Here is a 14,261-nt window from a genome sequence, read left to right as displayed (position 1 = left end):
CTGCAGAAGTCTGCTTTGCATTGCGAACTGTACAAGATCGATTTGCAATATGTTCTTTAGAATCTTGGTTACCATTACTCACTATGCAAGATTACTTTGCAGTATGTACTGTAGAATCTTGGTTAGCATTACGCACTGAGCAAGTTTGCATTGCAATATGTTCTGTAGATTCTTGGTTAGCATTACGCACTGTGCAAGATTGCTTTGCAATATGTTCTTTAGAATCTTGGTCACCATTACTCACTATGCAAGATTGCTTTGCAATATATACTGTAGAAGCTTGGATAGCATTGCGCACTGTGCAAGATTGCTATCTTGCAATATGTACTGTAGAAGCTTTACTAGCAATGGTCAATCTGACTTCTTCCCTGGGAATGTGCGTACATCAACAATATTGAAAACAATTGTACTATTAATCATAATGTTGGGCATCTCTGAAGAGACATCGAACGCTAAGCTGACAAAAGTTTGCTTGAAGGTCTCAGGAGTAACGAAGCTACCAAGACCATGTCTATAAACATGAATGATTACTTACAAAAAAAAACGCCAAATTTAGTTTTTTTTTCGGATGCGCTAATTCATAAGAAAGCAGCGAAAATTCTGGAAAAAGTCTATGAAAATGATTACAAATATTTACTTTAGAAAAGTACATGGAGCCTTTTCCTATCATGCTAAGCCGTTAGCGATTTAACGCTAGGCCAAAGTCGTTGCCACGCCATTACCCAGAGCGACTGATTCGAAACGGAGCACGATGTTCCCAATAAATAGCTTATAAATAACGGTTTATAAAAGCAATCGATAAAAGTAACGCACGTGTACCAGTCAAAATAATTGTACAGTAAGGAAACGCCAAACACCTGCCTACCTCCCGCACACAGTTCCGAAAACTTCGATCAGTTGGCGGTTTTCCTTTGTGAGTGCCGGACCTATACTGATGAGATCAGTTCTCCCTAAAACTAAAAACGTAATCTGTGCATATATACTTTCTTCTTCCAAGGACTTGAAGGTAAAATTCGGACGGTGTTATAACACACAATCAAAATCTCTCGAGACGAAAGTTTTTGCAGGATTCTACTGAAAATTGTATTGGTAAGATACAAAAACGGCTGAAACTGTACTGACAATTCTATTGGTAAGATACAAAAAAAAGACTGAAACTGTAATGAAAATTCTGTTGGTAATATACAAAAACGGCTATTACTGCATTGAAAATTGCACTGGTAAGGAAAAAAAAAAAAAAAAAAAGACTGTAACTGTACTGTAAATTACATTGATAAGATACAAAAACGGCTGTAGCTGTAGGTACTGATTACTGTGTTGGTAAGATACAAAAACGGCTGTAACTGCACTGGAAATTGTACGGGTTAGATTAAAAAAACTCTGAAACTGTAGTGAAAACTGTATTGGTAAGATACAAAAACGGCTGCAACTGTATTGAGATGGGAGTCTAAAGACGCAAATTGCAACAAGATACAAAAAATGCTACGAGCAAAACGGTTGTTGTAGTCGTGCTATGAGAAAAAAAAAAAAAAAACTTCGAACATTTGATGTCGCCGGAACTTTCTGGCCTTGTATTGTTCGATAACCTACCAATTACAAAGAATAAGAGTACATTTTTTTTTCAGTACGCCTTTGTTTTTTCGTATTGCACCGACATAACGTGGAGTGGCCTTGAGACTGGCACATGCGCTGGCAAAGTTTGATGATGATGTTCCACGTTTCGGCGTGAAAGAGAGAACCTTTATATCTCCTTAAAGTAAATGTTGGGTCTAGTTTGAATAGATGGTTTTGGAAAGAGTCAGGTTGTCTCTCTCTCTGTTTCGATTTTTCCGGCATATTTTTAATTCATCGAGTTGTTTAATGACCTGTCACGCGTTTATTTGTTTGATACGTCTTCTTATTGTTTTATTTGAACATTGTATTTACCCTTTTTAGGCTTTTTTTGTTTTACTTTTGGAGTCCATGTTTTAACTTGCCATTCAAGATAATGGCCTTATTTATTTTACTTGTTCCATTAACATTTTCGAAAATTTAACGATATCAAATTCACTAACTTCCACAAGGACTAATCACTGTAATGAACACAGATCTATTCTGTTGAAACGGCGCACAAAAACCTCTAAAACGCTATAACCCTTATCGATAATATATCAAGTCTACCTGTCAGTCAGTGTTCCTCTCTCTCAGGGGTAGAATAGAAAAGGAGACACTCACAGAGGGAGACTTAAGCCATTAAAACTTATGGACCAACATTAGAATTTCATCATGCAATGATCCCTCTGTTCAGGCAAAATTTAAAGGGGGGAAAACTCTTATATGTATATATATATATGTATATACATAGTTACGAGGGTACTGTGGTTATTGCAATTATATACATAAATAACCAGTAGGTTTATATACACACAAATATATATATATATATATATATATATATATATATATATATATATATATATATGACACACCGTATCGTGTGTCTGGCCCTTTTATCAGGATGATATCTTCTTAGGCACCGCCTTTGGATTTTTGGATTTTGGACCTGGGTTCGGGTCATCTTCTGAAAGACTTCTTGGTGTTCTGAATAGTGGCTACAGAACCTTTATACAACAAAACCTGCCTTCCTGTCAAATTTTCTATAGTGATTCGTAGACTCTAAATTAGGAAACGCCTCCTGCTTGGTGCCTTGGCTTCTTGGGGGCGTATCCCTGGGTCAATCTCGTAGGTTATTAGCTGAGACCTCTTTTGGGCTGGCCTATGACCTGGCACTCATGGCTTTGATTCGTCGAGACTCGAGGCCTACTCTTATAAAGGGTGGAGCCAAGATTTTCACACGATCCACTTTTGGAACAAGGAAGCCTTGAATTTCCCTTGGTTAAATTAAACAGAAGGATCTTGAGAAGGTCCACCTCGCATTAATTCTCCGACGCTCGAAGTGTCACAATGTCGGGGCCGCACGCACCAGGAGTCCACTTAATCTTTGGAGAGATGAGGCATATAGAGTTTTGGGGATATACAAACCATATGCCTGACGGCTAAAATGTCCTGGTCGTTAGGAGTCGGGTAACGCGATCCTTCTCTAAAAAAATATCATTATTTTGTTTCATTCTTTTTTCCCTTTTCTTCCTTATTATCCGTGCCTCTTTTAAGTACTTTTAAGTTAATGCCTTTTGGAATAATTTTCTTAATTCCTTAACAACCCTGTAACATACATATATATATATATATATATATATATATATATATATATATATATATATATATCTATATATATATATATATATATATATATATATAGTATATATATATATAGTTATATATATATATATAGATAGATAGATAGATAGATATATTCATATGTGTGCGCGTGCGTATATCTGTGCTTTTGAGCGAGTGTCAAAATAAAAGGAAATGTCTAAATTAACTTTCAATACTTTTTACCGAAATTCTAATATGGCGTGGAAACATTATGAATCAAGATGTAAAACGATAAAAGCAAAGAAGAAAAAATAAAAAACTTCTCAATCATGTTAACATGACAAGTCTAAGTTACTAACAGAGAGACCAAGGTCATCATCTATCCACGGCGTCCTTACTGTCTGATTTAGACATAAAGCAAAAAGTGTAAAATGACGGTGTAGACATCTTAGACACCTTAGACACAGGCTTGTAATCTTTTCTTGGGATGTGTCAGGACTGTGTTGGCATGAACGTCTTTGGTTATACTCATTTCTGTGAAGAACCAGATTTTAGTTCTCGGTGACTGTACGTAATATACTGTATAATAGTAATTGTAATGATTACCTTTTTATTGCAACTTTTTATTTTGACATTTCTCTTTCGAGGGAGTCACCCCTCGTTGATGGTTTACTCACACTCAGAGAGAGAGAGAGAGAGAGAGAGAGAGAGAGAGAGAGAGAGAGAGAGAGAGAGAGAGAGAGAGAATTTCATTTTGACAGGAAAATGTAAGAATACCGAGTTTTTACGTTGATCTGTTATTTTGAAATTGACCCATATAACACATTAATACACGCGCATTATATATATATATATATATATACATATATATATATATATATATATATATATATAGAGCTACAATGTCCTTTAATATCTAATTCGCTCTACCTCGGAATTAATATATTTTCATATATGCTTAACCGAAGGGGAATTTTTTTCTCGATAATAGACTTGCCTGGACCAGGGCGCGAACCCATGGATCCTTTCAAATCCAGGAACGTCATTGTAGCTCGATATATGTATATGAATCACGGAAATGTGATATGACTTATATATATGTATGTATGTATATATATATACATATATGTAATATATGTGGACTTAATCATACTATGTAGTACAACAATGAAACTAGGGCTAAAAGACCTTGTCAATATGAAAATAAAGCTTTATGAAGAATAATGTGAGTCAGACGGCAAGAGAAGGTGAAGTCATACATACTTATGGGAATTTACAGACGTTCCATTAAAAAGAAGAAATTTATCTCAAATGTTCTTATTGTAAACCTGGAAGAACAGAAATACGAGACAATTTGCTGGATATTGTCAGTTGGTGTTTAAACAAAACTCCAAATATCTACTATCTTTCCCCTTAGGGTTGTAGTGCCGTCAGTGCGCCTCATGTGGTGCACTGTAGGCATTATTGAAGGTTCTTTGCAGCGCGCCTTCGGCCCCTAGCTACAACCCCTTTCCGTTCCTTTTACTGCACCTCCTTTCATATACTCTTTCTTCCATCTGACTTTCCACCCTCTCCAAACAATTTATTCATAGTGCAACTGCGAAGTCTTCCTCCGGTTACACCTTTCAAACCTTTTACTGCCAATCTCCGTTGCAGCGCTAAAAGACCTTATAGGTCACAGTGCTTGGCCTTTGACCTAAATTTTATATTCTTTTCAATTCAATTCTACCATCTTGGCGTACCCTGACATCTAAACCAAAGAGCCCTATTATTTTTATTTCTAGATTATCCAGCTATTTACAAAGTAGTTAGCTCGTCATAATCATAAACAAGCTCTTCCTGTCTATAGTGTGATAGACAGTTAGTCTAACTAATATTTAGTCTTTTCTTCGAAACTTGAGTGACGTTTGACAAGACCATCACCACCTCCTTAATTTTGTTTTGTTATACACTGTCATGAACTGATGCCGAGTACAAAAGGAATCACCTGATGGCTGAAATGCCAAGGTAACTAATAGGTTTGGGGAATGATGTCATGCCCAGCGAGCAGACAGTTTGTAACCAAGTCAGTGTTGTGTATTTACTTGTGAATTTATGACGACAGAAGCACAGTTGACTACTACTGCTACTAGCTAATTACTTTAGCTTTTTATTTGCCCTGACGTTCAGAGGATCGTGCTAGATTATAGCAACAAACATTCGCTTATTAATAAGCAGCTCTCGATAAGGGCCAGGGGAGGACGAAACTGTTGAGCTAAAAGGAATTTCTACATTTTCTTTTCAACTGTGGACAACAACCTCATATATCTACCTTCGTGTAAAAGGAAGACTAAAACCTCTCATATATATATATATATATATATATATATATATATATATATATATATATATATATATATATATATATATATATATATATATATATATATAATATATATATATATATATATATATATATATATACAGTAAAAGGAATGAAGTAGTTGCAGCTGGGGGTCGAAGGAACGCTGCAAAGAACCTTAAGTCATGCCTACATTGCACCGAATGAGGTACACTGACGGCGCTACCCCCCTACGGGGAATAAATACTTGTAATGGTACTGGGACTTTATGGACACCCTGTAGTAGGAATACTTTTATATACCCCGTAAGGGACTAGTGCCGTCAGTTAAAAAAAAGTAGAGTATATCTTAGTTTTACCAGACCACTGAGCTGATTAACAGCTCTTCTAGGGCTGGCCCGAAGGATTAGATATGTTTACGTGGCTAGGAACCAATTAGTCACCTAGCAACGGGACCTACAGCTTATTGTGGGATCCGAATCACATTATATCGAGAAATTAATCTCTAGCACCAGAAATGAATTCCTCTGGTTCCGCGTTGGCTGAGCCAGGATTCGAACTTCGGACCACCAGATTGGCAGCCGAGCGCGAAAACCGTTCGTCCAACGAGGAACTTAGTGCCGCCAGTGCACCTCACGTTGGCACTATAGGCACTAATAATGGGTGATAGCAGCGTCCCTTCGGCTTCTAGCTGCACACACTTTTCATCCTTTTACTTTACCTCCATTCCGGTTTTCCTTCAATCCTACTGCCCAACCTCTCTATTTTCACCGTGCGGTGATATTACACTCAACGTTATTTTCACCGTACGGATAACAAGAGCTTCGTTTATGGAATCATTCGTATGACTCTTTCTCTCTCTCACTTTCTCTCGTCCTTTTTTTTTTTTACTACGTTAATCGCTAAATGAGCGGAAGTGCCCTAGTGCTGGGCTTTAACAGCCTAAATTTCGTAAAATCAAGTACTTGTATACTCTCGCTGGCTTGATCGTGCAAATAATGTAATATGGTCTAAACAATAGCTATCACGATCTGCGCCGATACTCAGCACTAACAACCTTTTAAGTACTACAGCCATTTTTAGTTTGCCCATAAAGAAAGTCTGATTTTTGGGCAGCCATATTTTCTCGTTGGACGAGTCGGTTACATGCTCGACTGCCGATCTCAGGGTCCGGGTCCGATTCCTCGCTCTGCCAACGCAAAATCAGGAGAATTTACTTCTGGTGATAGAAATTCATCTCTCGATGTGGTTCGGATCCCACAAGAAGCTGTTGTAGGTCCCGTTGCTAAGTAACCAAATGGTTCGTAGCCACGTAAAAATATCTAATCCTTCGGGCCAGCCCTAGGAGAGCTGTTAAACATCTCAGTGGTCTGGTAAAACTAAGATATACTCAACTTTTGGGCAGCTATACCAATTTCGGTATTTTCGTCATTAAAACGCGAATATTAAATGTTTTAAAAGTCAAAGAGAGTGCAGTGTTGAATCAGCGTTGCCGTTTTTTCTTCACAACAGTGGCTTTTAGCAGTGTTACCATACGCAGTTCGTGAGCTTCAATTCCGCTGTCCTCTCAGCTCATGAAGGCACTTTTTAGGCGAGTGCTTCACAAACTTTCAACAAACGTTTTTTCACATACTTAGGAGGTCAATGATATTGTAAATCGATATACAGTAAAAATTATACAAATCGTTTTTCCTGCCTCATTCATTTTAGACCTGTCACATGCAGAAACATAGTGTTTTATAGCTTTATTTTCATAATAAAACATAAAAAGGCAAAGTGAAGAATTTTTTTCTTCAGTGCCGTGGAATTTTATTTTACAGCGACGTGGCCTGTGGTCGGAAAAGCCACGGAGGGTTGCCAGATGTCACCAGACAGCCACACTATTCGACGAAATTCCTCAAAACGGCAACCCTGGGATAGTGAATGCGTAAAGAAATGTCGCTATAAACCTTACTGGATTTTTTGTCAATCAACGAAAAACGAAAAAAAGCCAAAATCTTATTCACCACCTCCTTGAGATTAAATTGTCCTTCGCTTCAAGTTGACTCAATTGAGCGGTGGAATCCAAGTACTTATACTGAAAAGTAAAAAAAAAAAAAAAAAAAAAAAAAAAAAAAAAAAAAAAAAAAAAATCACAGCCTTCCTCAGACTCAATTGTTTTGAAAATTGTCCTTTCTTCTGTTTAGGCAAAGAAAAATGAATGTAGTTGGTTGCCCTAGAAAACTGCACTATCTAATCAGCAACACTGTTCCCTTCCACAATTATCCTATTAACTGAACGAAGCAAGGTTCTAATCTAAACTGCGGTCCATCAGCCTTATTTTCCTATGCATATTTCGAGCCAAATGTCTTTACAATTTGCCTCTGCTGAACTTGACTACTCAGTCAGATCAGTAGTTTACTGGAGAGAATTACGATCGTAAAATTGACGGTCTCATTCTTCAGGTCGTTTTAACTTCTCGTGGCCGATTTCTACGAAATGCTTCATTAGATTAGGTCAGGACGGGAACTCCCTCTAATTCCAATTCTGGAAATCTTTAGGAGAATAAAGAGAACCCCTTTATTTTTGAGTCTCTCTCTCTCTCTCTCTCCTCTCTCTCTCTCTCTATATATATATATATATATATATATATATATATATATATATATATAATATTATATATATTATAGGTATAAGCCACGAAGGAAAAATAAACAACGGAGTTTCTGCAAGATCTTTCGACGTTCAACGTCCTTGACTCTGCTGAGTCAAGGACGTTGAACGTCGAAAGATCTTGCAGAAACTTCGTTGTCTATTTTTCCTTCGTGGCTTATACCTTTATTTATGGATTTATCACGTTCCAAACTTCGCGATTCAGTTATCTATCTATCTATATATACATATATATATATATATATATATATATATATATATATATATATATATATATATTTATATATATATATATTATAGTATAATATATATGCAAAGATGCACACATATATATATGTATGTACTCGTATGTACATTGTGTGTGTAATATATTCAACTGGTACGCTATAACAGTGTAATGCAAGACAATACTATTTCTAAGAAAAATGAAGATAACAGATGAAATGAAATGAATATATAAGTGTGTCTATGTGTGTGTGCTTGTATGTGTGTACACTGTAAATGCAATTAAGAAATACTAAGTGAGTTGAGAGGCAAGTTACGGTCTGCCATGGGCAATAAACATCTGTGACTCTTGGGTTCACTGTTGACCTCTGGCATATCAGCTGCATGAAGACGGCTTGACAGATCCAAAGAGAGACAAGAATGCTAATATTTGACCCTCAGCATCTCGGGAGTGGTACCGAGTGATTACCAGTGGCCTATAATGCAGTCCGCGGCATATAAGGGGGTATTCGCTTTGCAAAGTTATTCACATAGCGAGGTTTCAGATGCTGAGAAGAAGTTTGACGTTTTGCTTGTTCACAGATGACTGGTCGACTGAAAGGTTTATTCAGCCTGTGTTCAAAAAAATTAGAAAGTCTGTAACGCTAGAAAACGAATACTCCTTAAACGTACACACACAAACATATATATAACATATACGTATCTATGCACATCTGTATATATATACTATATATATATATATATATATATATATATATAATATATATATATATATATATATATATATATATATATACATGCACACACATACATATATATAAATACATACACAAACACACTTACTAAACAATAGGCAAAGCCGTCGAAAGGTAATTATAAAAACCCTACAAAGACAACAGCCGAGCTTGATTGCAGCAATAAACGAAATAACAAACTTGGTAGGTAAACATCTAGACATCGCAATTTCTTTCTGTTTGGGGACACGGCAGGAAACCAGCCATTATATTTTCACGTTGATCACAGATCCATGGTCCGTAATGTGACAGATATCCCAGGGGCCTTTAGCAATCATCCGAGATTTTGTCTAAGTAGCTAATGACAAAATTAGGGCTTAACCGAAAGGAGAGATGTTTCTTTACTGAGTAATTTTTTCTATTCCATGATAGGATCGTATTTCAGAATGCACCTCGTAATACCAGTTGTTAAGAGGGAATGAGTGATACGTAAATGCACCCGTACAAAAGAATTTTAAATGCGCAGTGTGCGCGCGCATGCTTGGTAAACTGTGCATTTAAAATTCTTTTGTAAGGGTGCATTTACGTATCACTCATTCCCTCTAACAACTGGTATTACGAGGTGCATTCTGAAATACGATCCTATAATGGAATAGAAATTATGACTCGGTAAAGTAAAGAAACCTCTCTCTTTTTAGTAAAGGCCTAATTTTGTCATTAGCTACTTAGACGAAATCTCAGATGATTGTTGAAGGCCCCTGGGATATCTGCCACATTAGGGACCATGGATCTGTGATCAACGTGAAAATGTATAGTACAACTACGAGGACGGAAAGGAGGCGGTGCATCTTAAACTTTATTTCCAACCAACGTTTCAAAGCATGGCTTCACCATCAGGGCTAAAATACAAGTTAAAATCAATACTTAAGACAGTAAAATTGTTAATGTTAAATTACAGATATTTGAATCGTAACATAAAAGTTAAAACCAACCTAACGCCTCAAAGAAAGAAAACTGAGTGACCAATGAGTCAATGACACCAAAAGGACGAAGAAACATCTGACGCTATAAACAGAGGGACAGAAGACATGCTATTTAAAAAATGGAACAAGCTGTTTGATGGTTAACGAACGATTCGAGGATATGGAGAGGTTTCATAAGCAGCTTGCTTTATAGATTTCAAATTTGTCGTAGGAAATAAAAGATTTACACTTTTTTTTAATGTTCTCTTATGTTGGAAAATTCCTTCTTCGTCAAAGTACAACCTGTTCTATGGCTAACACCACGATGAGAATCGGCTAGCCCTTCCAGCATTCTTTTGGTGGATCCGACTTGGGTAACGAGATCAGGTATTCTTAATACACCACCAAAGAACGCATGAGGTATGGTACTACACTGTCTTTATATCTAAAAAGAGATCCGATTATTTTTGGATTCCTTAGAACGAGTTTGGGATTAAGACAGCAAAAGTGTTTCTTTAAAATCTGCCTTAATGTAGTTAAAAATTTGTCATCGTTCGTAAAAGGTAAAAAAACATAAAAATCAAGTTTAGGTACTGAAGGTGAAGGAATTTTCGGCAGACATTTGTTATTCACGAATTTTTTGAGAAATTTTTCAAATAAAATTATGGGGTAGCAGATATTTTCTAAGGGACTCAACCACATTATGAAAAGAGAGCCAGTCTGAAGAGAGAGAAAAGGTTCTGTGCAATAACGTAGTAATACTGTTAAGCTTAAGTTAAGTATATCTTAGTTTAACCAGACCACTGAGCTGATTAACAGCTCTCCTCGGGCTGGCCCGAAGGATTAGATTTTTAATTATGTGGCTAGGGACCAATTGGCCATCTAGCAACGGGACCTACAGTTTATTGTGAGATCCGAATCACATTATATCGAGAAATTAATTTCTATAACCAGAAATAAATTCCTCTGATTCCTTGTTGGCAGAACCGAGTATCGTACTTCGGACCACCGTATTGGTACCCGAACGCGAAGACCACTCGTCCAACGAGGAACTATACTGTTAAAACTTAAAATTATAAAAACCGAAGTGGAGAAGTGCTGGTTGGATCTGGTGATTAACACGTCTAGAAAAGGAAGGCACTCATTGTTTTCATGTTCTATGGCAAATGTAATACTAGGATGGAGATTGTTAGCTAATTCTAAAAATTATTCCGCAGCACCTTTACTTTGAAAAAGTATAAAAGTATCATCAATATACCTTTTATAAGGGGCGAAATGAGGACGAACAGTTGCTAAAGAGGATTTCCTGCAAATGACACAAAAATATTTGCCAGAACTGGACCCAAAGGAAGATCCCATGGAAACACCACCGATGCTTTCCACTGAATAAGAAGTCTGTGTCCAGCACAGCCAAATTTAAAAGTTTTTCAAATTCACCTCTATCAAAACCTTGATAGATAAAACCTGGTTGTATAAAACTCTTATCTAAAATAATTTGTATCGTTGCCTGCAACGGTACATTAATGAAAAGCAAAACAGCATCAAGACTAACCATATACAGATCGAGGTCCTGAGTAACATTCTCTTTGGAAAAATAAGTATATCTCAGTTTAACCAGACTACTGAGCTGATTAACAGCTCTCCTAGGGCTGGCCCCAAGGATCAGATATTTCTACGTGGCTAAGAACCAACTGGTTACCTAGCAACGGGACATACAGTTTATTGTGGGATCCGAGCCACATTATATCGAGAAATTAATTTCTAATCACCAGAAATAAATTTCTCTGATACCACATTGGCAGAGCATGGAATCGAACTCTGAACTACCACTTGTCTCTATGGAAAACACAGTGGAGTTAGACAAGGTAGTATTCCCATTTTCTGAAAACGGTTGTAATCGCGGTACCAAAAATGTTGCTAACTTATAACTAGGTGCATTATAAGAGGCAAAAATGGGCCTTAATGGAATTCCTTCCATATGCACTTTCGGTAATCCACATAAAACTCCATAAGACGAGCCAGATGTGTACAGATCAGAATATGTATGTTCACTGATTTTATTAAGCCCCATTTTGACTTCTTATAATACAACTAGTTATAAGTGTGTGTGTGTGTGTGTGTGTATGTATGCGTGCGTGCGTGCGTGTGTGTGTTTGTTTGTTTGTATGGTGTTTTTACGTTACATTGAACCAGTGGTTATTCAGCAACGGAACCAACGGCTTTACGTGACTTCCGAACCACGTCGAGAGTGAACTTCTATCACCAGAAATACACATCTCTGACCCCTCAATGGAATGCCCGAGAATCGAACTCGCGGCCACTGAGGTGGCAGCCCAAGACCATACCAACTACGCCACTGAGGCGCTTGTGTGTGTGTGTGTGTTTGTGTTTATGGTAATTTTAAATTAACTAAAGAAATTGAACACATTTTAATTACAAATAAACAAACCTGATTTTTTTTTTCATACACTACAACGAAATTCAAAAACTCCCATTACGAATGCATTGAAAACAAAATGTCGGTTAGGCAATCGAGTTTTTATGAGATATATCTACCACGTTGTGTTCACAGTCTTAAACCCAGCGGTCTTCTTCAACTCCCTCGTCAATCTAGAAGTCTTTAAAAACAGAACAGATCTGAATCACATCTGGCTGAAATCGCAGGTGAATATAATCCGAAATCTGGCCCCCTTGTGTGCAGTTCGATTAAACTGGAGTTCCACCAATCCAAGACCGGCTTGCTTGCTTTTTTTTTTTTAAATAAAATCCGGTTATAAGGTATGGAGAGAAATATGAAATTTAGGCCAAAACAAGCACTGGGACCCATAAGGTCATTCAGCGCTGAGCGGGAAAGGAAGAGTAAAAATGTTTGAAAGGTACATCAAGAGGAAAACCTCAAAGCAGTTGCACTATGAAACAAATGTCAGGAGAGGGTGGAGAGTAAGATGGGAGAAATATAATATGAACGGAGGTACAGTATAGGGGTTGCATCTAAGAACCTTAAGTAATGCCTACAGTGCACCGCGCGAGTGCACTGACGGCACTACCCTCCTACGGGGATAATCCAGCTATAAAAAGGTTAACCATTCCTTAACCTGAACTTAGCTTGACCCTAACATCAACCAGATACAGAGTACAAGGTCACGTACGCTCGCAATAGCATTATTCGCGCTATAGAGAAACGATGATTAAATCAAACTGATCTAATCAAGTGATTAATCATTGATTTTTTCATTAAAATAATCATGATTTTTTTTTATTTGAAAGCAATCAAACTGGAAATTATGGTTTGGAGGTTAATAAAAACTTAAGCATAACTGTGCTGCATCGATTTATTTTGATAAAGAAAAATTGCAAGTACGTACTTTAGGCCAGAACTGGAAACCTAAATGATAAATCAATAGTAATTCTGTCATAAAATACATTTTGAGGGAAAAAAAGGATTGAAAAAAAAAACAAATATAACAAGTCTAATAAATAAAAAATCAAATAATTCACAGATCTAATTTTTTTTAAATAAAAAAATCACCAACCCTGACTACATACATCACCTGACTGAACGCGCCCGTCGGTCGAGACACATGTTAAGTGGCATTTTTTTAAAATCCTGTTGAAAATCAACGACTTTCAGATCGATATAACATCTTCACTTATGATGCTACTACTTTAAATTTCTTTATAAATTGCAGCTAATTCTCCGTAGAATGTGCCTACGAAACGATTGAAAAAAAAAAAAAAAGTTATTTTTGAGATATATGAAAAAATTTGCGGGAACTTTTTTTGCTCTAGTTCCCAACTTATGTATTATAATGGGTTTTATAAAGATTTTTCTTTAGGTACGAATTCCCCAATATATTGTTTGTATTGCTACTTTTTGGTTTACAATGTTGCTGGTAATGATAAAAAAATCACTTTAAACATTCAATTTTTTCAAAATAATTTACAAAAAATTGTCACGCATAGGTAATACGTAGTCATAAATATTAGTACACATGTCAATGAGAATGGTAATTAATATAATAATCTTAACAAACCTGTGAATAATGAATGATGATTTTGATTATGGGGACTTATAAAAAAATCCCAAAAATTAATACGGTCACGCATAGGTCATAAACAACAAATACAAACCTGAATAATGATTAATGGT

General features: G+C 36.5%; 1 protein-coding gene across 2 annotated transcripts in view; it reads left to right on the top strand.

The window, feature by feature from the left end:
• Positions 1–14,261, top strand: part of LOC135195027 (bestrophin-4-like) — an 83,065-nt gene that overhangs the window by 40,722 nt on the left and 28,082 nt on the right. The window contains exon 1 of one of the 2 annotated variants that reach the window (XM_064221336.1): positions 901–1,089. The exons of the other annotated variant lie outside the window; for it this stretch is intronic. The gene's annotated coding sequence lies outside the window, so the exon portion shown is untranslated. Of the gene's footprint in view, positions 1–900; positions 1,090–14,261 lie in introns of those variants that run through there. 2 annotated transcript variants of the gene reach the window in all.

Source organism: Macrobrachium nipponense, chromosome 15 (assembly GCF_015104395.2).
Source record: "Macrobrachium nipponense isolate FS-2020 chromosome 15, ASM1510439v2, whole genome shotgun sequence".
NCBI lineage: Eukaryota > Metazoa > Arthropoda > Malacostraca > Decapoda > Palaemonidae > Macrobrachium > Macrobrachium nipponense.
Note: the sequence above shows the minus strand (reverse complement) of the source record. Positions and strands in the feature narration are given on the sequence as shown.